The sequence below is a fragment of the Excalfactoria chinensis genome, chromosome Z (assembly GCF_039878825.1).
Source record: "Excalfactoria chinensis isolate bCotChi1 chromosome Z, bCotChi1.hap2, whole genome shotgun sequence".
NCBI classification, from domain to species: Eukaryota; Metazoa; Chordata; class Aves; order Galliformes; family Phasianidae; genus Excalfactoria; species Excalfactoria chinensis.
Window position 1 is genome coordinate 18,310,261 of NC_092857.1, and position 9,163 is coordinate 18,319,423.

A 9,163-nucleotide genomic window follows, 5' to 3' on the forward strand; every position below is an offset into this window, starting at 1 on the left:
ATTTTTGAAGCTCTATGCGCTAACAACAAAATAAGCCCATCAGCATGCTCTCCATAGACACCAATAGACAAACATGAGCAGATATGCAAATAATGATGAAGATTCTAATTTAACCTGCTACTTGTTACCAACCAAGGATATAATCAAAAAATAAACGTACTAAACATTAAGATTCACTAAATAAATAACCCTAAGATTACATTAACAGCTGTTAAGTTTTTGAGGCAATCTAAAGAGATATCAGTACTACTAGACAGTCCTTTGTTTATCAGGGACTGAGATAAAAGAGTATCTCAGCCCACGGAGGCATTACAGATGTAGAATTTCACTGATTAGTCTCTTTCTTGCAAACCCATTGCAGTTAACCACAATCAAAACTACAGCACATTAGTTTGAAGCAAGCATGTATATGGAAAAAATATTGTCTGGAACACACTGCACAGGAAAAACTAACAAGGCTACAAATATTCTTGATGACTGTGCCACTGGTGAGATCAAAGCATGGATGCAATAGTAGAGATATGCCTCTCATTCTAAGAGACAATACAGAACCATTCACAGTTTTGTCTTTGCTCCTAAAGCTGCTCACTGGTATTTCTATTGCTCTCTTCCAGTGAACTTGAAAGGAGTTTTCTGAATACAAGAACACCATGGTTTTGTTACTGCTTATTGCAAATTAACAGTCTTCTAAAAAGCTGTCTGGAAGATCCTCTCCTGACTCCTGAGCACACACAAGCTTTCAACATTTTTTCTCAGAGAACTGTGGAACATCTTTTTCCTCCCATGGGTTTATATTTCATTTTAATGAAGACAGAAAAATGTTCTCAATGGAAAACAACTCAGACAACTACAAGTCTTTAAACTGGTCTATGGAAAGTACAAAGGAGGGGTTTTTCTTTTCCCTTGTAAAATTCCTGTCTATTAAATGCAACCATTTCTAGTTCCTAAGTCTTCTCTTAGTGTAATTTTCCAAAGTGAGTATCAGATTAAGCCTAGACTCATTACTGAATCCTTTTGTTTACACTTTTTTGCGTTACCTTAATTTCTGTTGTTCTTTTTTATTATTATTTTTTTGTGTGTGTGCATAAATCTGAATGGCACCATATTAATGCATGCATTCATGGATCCAGTAGGCATCTTGATAGCCAGAGAAGGTTCCATCTCATTCCAATAACATCACTGCACAGATTTTGTCTAAACAATGTCTTATATCATGGCTCACCTTTCTTAATCCACCTGCTCTTTGCAACATCCTGTAATTGTTCTACACACTACAGATCAACATTTCTTGTTTTGCCAGACTGGCATCCTTCTCCTCTGTAGTGTTTCAGGCTAACAGTAATGAAGTCATGCTACTTTTGTATGTAACTACAAGTACAGTCACGACTGCTACTGGAGAACAGGCTTCTCTCACAAGAGCTAGACTTATAGGGTTCACATGGAAAATCTGGTCCTTATTTTGGTAACAGAGCACATCTAAATGATATTTGATAGATCAGAAAAATATGCTCAAAAAAGATGATATTCTGAGTGTGCTAAAACAAAGACAAAAGATACAGGAATCTGAAGGCTGTGACATTTTCCTGCTTAATGTTTTCATTGCCATAGAAAATTAACTGGCAGAATCTTGTATTAATAGTGGCTGTTCTTCCCTGAATAAAAGTAGTTTTATATATATGTAGAGAGAGAGAGAAAAGCCTTTGCCACTGAAAGCAAATATTTTGGACGACAAGTATATAAATAAAACCACCTTTCATAAAGTGGGATTATTCACAGTATACAATTCCTTCTCCATCTGATGGAGATGAGATCTGAATGCGTATGGCATTAATTCTCAAGTTTGCTTAATGCTTATCTCAAAACAGACTCTACTTTGTGCTAAGATTTTAGAATGGCATTATAGGAGTAACTTAAGCACACTTCTGCCTAGCTATCAAGACAATTTTCAGTGCTGACCATGGTGGCCATTGTCTCCTGATAAGCCCATGACATGCTGCAGTGTCATAATCAAAACAACATACCCCACAGGCATTAGGCTATTCATTTATCCAGGCTGGATGGCAGTGGACTTTATAAATAGAACAAAGTATGTTCAAAAATTCCTCAATCATACACCAGAGTGAATGCTAACAACATGTATATGCCATTTTCTTATCCATTTAATGCCTATAAATGGCAAGAAAATTTAAGTTTTTACCATGTCAGTGTCTTCTTGGAGTAGTTTATCCCCGTGCTGTCAGGGTAACTTGTCTCTGTCTTTGACCTGCAGTTTGATTCATCATTCAAACACATTCAAATAGATGTCTCTTCTGTCTTTTTGACTATTTAATGCTTCCTATTTGAACAGCGAGAGAATATACTTATCCTCTTTTTTTAAATTACTTTCTGAACCTCCTGTGATTGTCATTTCTTGGCTGTGTACCTCTCTGGTTTCTGTGCCAAGCTGTTTTCCCCATACTTATCCTGAAGAAAATACATGTTTGTCGTAGCCACCTTTTCATAGATAAATATTGATAATCAGGAAAGAAAAACTAGCTTACATGACTGCTTTTCAAGCTTTTCATTTTCCCTGGGTACATTTTTAAGGTTATCACTCGGCATAATACTATTTGATAGAAGCAGGAACTCCTCATTTTTTATCTTCTGTTCTTTAAACACATGTTTACAGCTGTTCTACTAACATCGATGCAAGTAAATGTGTCAAAATAATGCACCTCTCAATACTCTGTAAAACTGTATTCAGGTTCACATGTTCCTCAAAAACTTCTGATTATGTGTTTCCTAAGACCTAATGTTCCCCCCTAAAAGTAATGCTTCCTATTCTGTTATGTTGGCCCACAGTATCAGAGGTGGTTGTTGAACCTTTCCACCAATATTCTATTACGCTTTGATTCTGTGTGATAGATGGTAGCATAAGGGCAGTCTGACAAAATGAGATCTGACATGGAAGTGGGAATGAAGCAAAGCTGAATTCCTCTACATGGAAAAAATTGCACCAACTGGCATTCACTGATGCTTGTTGAACATTGATGGAGACCAAGCAGTGGATGTGAGCACAGAGAGGCAGTGGATGATGCATTTCAGCACTGATGAAAGACAAACCAAATTCCAGACAGCCACATGGACTTTTTACAAGTGCAGCATGCAGGCTGCTGTTCATTGCAAGTAAAAAATGCATAGCCAATAGTGTCATCAATGTTGAAAAATAGTATTTTATAGCAAAAGAATTTTCCTCTTTCTGTTACCGTCCTCTCTGTATCTTTTGTAAGTTCCATGGAAGTAAAAGGGAGGCATTTCTTTCAGAGTGATCTATGCCTATCCCAAACATCTAGGATGAGAACAGTCACAGCTTTGTGCTATGCTGGCACTAATAACAGTTCTGAGGTAGGGCACGAGACCAAAGACTTCTGAGTAGGCCAGAAATCAGAGTACACAATGGCTACTGGCAGGCTTTTAAGATACACTACAAGCTTCTTTCCATGAAAGTAGTAATAAAAGTGATCAAGTTGGGATTTATCCTTTATTTGTCTGAAATTACATATAACAACTTTGTCTTACAACATAATACGCCTGCAAAGCTTACTTAATCACTCTCCATCTTTGAATCTGAATTTCACTTTCAGCTCTGAAGCAACAATTGAGTTCACCATCAGGAATCTGAGAAATTATTGACAAAACCTGGTAAATAATAAAGAAAGAAAGAAAAAAAAGGATTGCAATATTTGGTATTGAATCTGGTCTGATGTGGAAAGTTTGACTTCCAACCAAATCTTGAAGTAGGAAAAAAAAATATGTAATATTTTGTGACAATATTACAGAATTGATTTTATACCTAAAAATATTTTATTCCAACAGGGACTGAAGTGTCCAAACAAAAGTGTTTTCCTAATGGAAGACAGGTAATAAGAGTGTTTCAATCCTGCAGTGTTTTTCAAAACAAAATGTTTTAAAAGTTGGATGAAATAAAGCTTTCTAGATAAGAAAACCTCTTCTCAAGTTATAGACCACGTTTATTCTTGCCTTTCCTTGCGAATTTAGCACTGAAGGCTACAAAACTTTCTCGCTGTCTTGACTCTATTTCCTGCCTACAGGAAACTACTACAACAATCAAAACTTATTAAAAAATGAATTTATGGTTTTAGATGCCTTACGGGATAAATGAATATCTTCTTTACAATAAACAACTAGTTATTTCATATCACTTAATATTTTGCAAATATTTTGTGTTCAAACACAAGACCAATGATACATTCAGAACAGCTCAGGAAATCAGGTAGTAAAATAAGGTGCCCAGCTCAAATCTTGACTCCCTTCTTTGAAAGGATGTTGAGCTATGGAAATTTAGGCCTTTCTGACTCTTAAACAAGAAAAAATCTTCTTAGTTGCCTGTTCTGTAGGCCTTAATTAAAGTAACTCACATGGCTGTTTCCCAGATGATCCTGTTCAGAGATTTCAGAGGAATTTAGCCCTAATTTGTCTAGTCCATTCTATTTACCTAGTAATTTGTTTTTTGGGTTGTTTTTTGTTTGTTTGTTTGTTTTGGTAAATAAAAAATAAAAATACAGAGCTTTTATAAAATTTCAAATGCATACTAGTTATATATCATATTCTTCCAGTCAGAGCAGAATGAATATTTACTGTCTCTCACATAAGTGCGCACAGTATAACTTTTTCCATGCAGGTTTATACATTTCTGCATTTTCTGAAGCTATGTAAGCCTCTCTTCACCCCTACTTGGGAAAAGGAGAAAATAAATCTTCACAGAATTTATTGTGTTGTTTTTTGGTTTTCATTTTCATTTTTTCTGTCTGCTTCATAATCTACCATCCCTAGTTTGAAAGGACAGAAATTGATTGATTATTCCTGTTTAATCTCGATGTTTAGGATTTCAGGGGTAGTACATACTGGGTAAAAACTTTTACATCAGTTGAAGACATATGAGAAGGTTTGTATAGAACATCCCAGAAGAACCCATGAATTCAACCAAATTACTAGTCTGAAATAAGTTTATTCATGAAGTAAACCAACAGGTGCACCTGTCTAACATTTGAAGAGGGTATTTGAACTGAGTACCTGTCTGAGATCTTGAAATGCAAGCTTCTCTGGCAAAATCAGATCAGGCTTTTCTGTGCTGTCCTCTCAAATGCAGGAGTGGTGCATAGCACAGTGCAAACATCCCAGTGATTTTCCATTTAAGATAGTCTACATTCAGTTTGATTTATTAATTTTAGCACACACCGACCCAAGCTGATTCAATACAGAGCACCTTTTTTTTTTTTTTTTTTTTTTTTTTTGCACCTACTTTTGTTTTTCTGTGCTTAAGAAAGACTTACTAAATTGAATAAAATAGTTGTTTACAAATCTACATTTTCTACATAACAAAGTGCCTGGGAAATCTGATGCACTGAGGTCAAAATAGGCTTTCAAATGAAAGATTCTTAAGACAGTAGAGTCAAGAAGTACTCAAGAGCTGGAAAGTACCATATAATGGTAGTTACTCATGCACATTAACAATATATTTCCATTAGGTTAGAGCCTAATTACATAAGCGAATACTACCCAAGGCATCCAATACTGTTTCATTTCCATGGAATGAGTGGACAGGAACAACAGCAACATCCTACATTGCTGCTCATAAACAATAAAGAGGGTTCTTCACTTTAAGATCTTGGCTTTCCTATTCTCGAGCAAATAATAAACATTAAGTTGTCCTCACTAACACGTACAAAAAGGGCATGTTGCTACATTTCCTTAACAGAATACGAGTAAAACGCTTTGATTTCAGGAAAACTTCAATTTCAACAAAATTCTTATTTGTCCAATAGGATATTTTTATAAGATTATGTCCTCTGGCTGCCAGGTTTAGGGTTTTTTGTTTGTCTTTTTGTTTGTTTGTTTGTTTGTTTTGGGTGGTTTGTAATCATCTTTTGCAAAAGATAAACTTAATAGCTGCTGTTGCTTCAAGCTGATTTTGCCTCCTTGAAGGGAAATATAAATAAATAAATAAATAACATCAGGGGGAAAAATAGAAAGCATTAAAAAGCAGTCTCTGTTTCTGAGGGGGATTTTTGCCTTGAAGCCCTGCAGCTGAAAAGAGGCACAAAATATATTTCTATTATCTACTCCAAAACCTCAGAATATTGTTCTCAGCTCAGTCTTCTTAATGTTCAAAAGACATATTCACAGTATTTGCAGTCTCCTGTTTCAGAGACGGAAAAACAAACTAACAGTAAGGGAGTGAAATGACTTTGTGAAGTTTGGAAAACAAACTGGCTGAATGAAAAAGGCAGTATCTTCTCAGTTTCAAGTGTCATCCTTTAGTCACCCATGCAAGCAGCGTGGCAGAAGACTCAGTAGAAGATTTGACAGTGTTATTATTGCATATTCACATCTACTGTCTAAGTGGATAGAACTACTAGAGGGCTGGTTATTATTGCACAGAAAATTGTGTTCAAACAAGGCAAAGATTTTACAATACAATAAACAATCCTACTACGTAGAGAGAAGTGACACTGTGGTATTTAAGAAGTCACACCTATCTTCAACACAATATTACCCAACTCTAATTAGCAGAAATATATTTTATAAAATAAAATTTCAAAGGCTTCAAAAAGAACTTTACTCCTTTTCTGTGATCATGTGCCTTGAAAAATGTCACAAGGCTGACCTCTGCTGGGTCATACATTACCAAGCATCTAAAGGTTAGTAACTCTAAATGGTTAACAAGCAGAAGAAAAGGAAAGAATTTTTCACTGGATCCCAAAATACTTTGCATATATGCCAGCATCTAAAGGCCATTTACAGCACACAGTTTCTTGGAACAATAAAGATAATATTCTGAATGCCATTGTAGTAGATGAGAAACTGATAAACCCACTACTCATTATCTCACCACTGTCTCAATGCAAAATCAGTTTAAGAATAGAACAACTGCTTTTGGTGAGATCAAATTTATAAACTAGTGCCGCACATCAGATTTGAAATCACATAGCATATCTCAGTTATGCACAAGGCCAGATCCTTGTGCAAATAAGCGCTTAAGGCTCTTAAGTTAGACAAGGAAACATAAATGAATTTGCAAACATGCGAATATATTACATTATGCCTTTTATTCACCTTCAGAGTCTGTCTAGAAGTGCCAAGGTCAGTCCTTCCTCTCTTCAGCAGGCAAGCTCAGGAAACACTGCTTCTCTCACAGTCATTATTAGCTTTAGAGAGCCTTGCAGTGATTTCAAACCATAATCATAGAAAAAAAAAACATTCACAAGAACTAGCTATAGACAATTTTATGTTAGTGCTAAGACAAGAAACAGTTCCAGTTGTTTTGGATGTATTCCTGCATTTCCTAGATGTGAACTTGATCAATTCAGCACCACATAATTCCAGGCTGAAAAATACAAGACTAAGACATAAGTTTTAGAATGCTTATGTAGCTAACAAAGCAACTATTCTCTTACTAGAATTCATACCAGCCATCAGATCATATTTCAATGGATCCTATCCTCTCTCTAATTCCCAGGCAGAACATCTGCGGTACATATAGACATACCTCACCCTCCCTGACCAGAGTGTTAGGTTTTCATTATCCCCAGATGCAGCTGTACCATCACAATATAGGAAGCAATCCCACTTTGCCTATATTCATTAATTTTGTCTGCAAAAAGAAAAAGAATATAAAAGAAAAAAGTTAAAGATCCTATTTTCTTTAGTTGCTTTAAATAACATTAATAAATCCACAGAGAAATGACAAGTAAGTCTTTCACATCACCTACAGAATATCAAATATCTTAGTGAAGCCAATCAATACGAACAGATGGGCAACTTTTGTTAAAATCCAGAGCGTGCAGACTGAGATTTTGTCCAGTCTCCTATACCTCAAGTCATCATGCTGCTTCTCTGCTCACTCTGCTCTGAGCTCAGTGACCTTGGTTTCAGCAAACATCCAAATATCCACCAGAAAAAAAGACGCTTCTGAAGACATCAAAAAAAGATAAAATTTACTACATTCCCATCACCAACGACATTAAGAAAAAAAAAAACCTCTATATTTAAACATATCCAGCTCCATCTTCCAACTACAGCGTAATACTCCCATCTCAACTCACATCGTTATTGCTTACCAAAATAAGTACTTCTTTATGTAAATGTACTTCCACGAGCTAATCAAGTGACTTCCTGTTCTTGTTTCTCCTAAATGAAAAGACTGAAGTAATGCAAACTCTGAGTTTAAGGATTGTAATTTTGAATTCTCACATTCCATCATCTATAGTTTTATAAAAATCTGCAAATCCTGCAATGTTTCAGTGTAAGTCACTGAGTACTGAACACAGAGGTCACACAAGAGATGAGTCAGCTGATTTTATGTAACCACCTCCAATTTAGACCTTCAAGAATCACATTAGCCCTCTGCCTCAGCATAATATTGGGAAGCCTTGTTCACTGTAGGAGGAAACTCTTAGAACTGTAGTTTTCCAGAGCACAGTCTTTCCTTCTCTCTTTCCTTTTCGAAATGACCTACTTTCCCCGCTCTTTGATGTAAGTTTTTATGTGGCCATGTTTGAATTCATTTTTAACCTGCACAGTTCCTTTTTTATGTCTTGATTATTACTGAGTATTCTGAAAACCGAGAAGGTGACCTAATGATACCAACAGTCATGGTTTTGTTTTAAATATCCATTTTCACATCCTCAGTGGAAATGTTGACAGGAAAATGCAGTACAGAATTTCTGGAAAAATCCATAAAATTCATCTCCATCAGATACAGTGCCCTTGTACTTACATTTATGCAGTACTTAATCACTCAACCATTACTGACTAATGCCTATATTCTGTCAGATCCACTAAAAGTAACACCATAAAAAGCCTAATATAGACACAATTTTCAACCATACATGTTACATATAAGCTAAGTACATCATTAGTTTACCTAAACATACCATACAGCTATCTCACCCCCATGGCAAAAGTTTCAGGGTTAAAAACTAAAGCACAATTTGAAATACAGTTATAAACTTCATCACTAACAAAATGATGTTTACCATGAAAGTGTACATTAAATGAGAAAATAAAAACAATGTACTGAATAATAATTAGCTATATTATTTTGCATCACTTTTTTCCCATTAAAATTCTGCACCAGGTTTTCCACCCTTCTGCAAGGGTT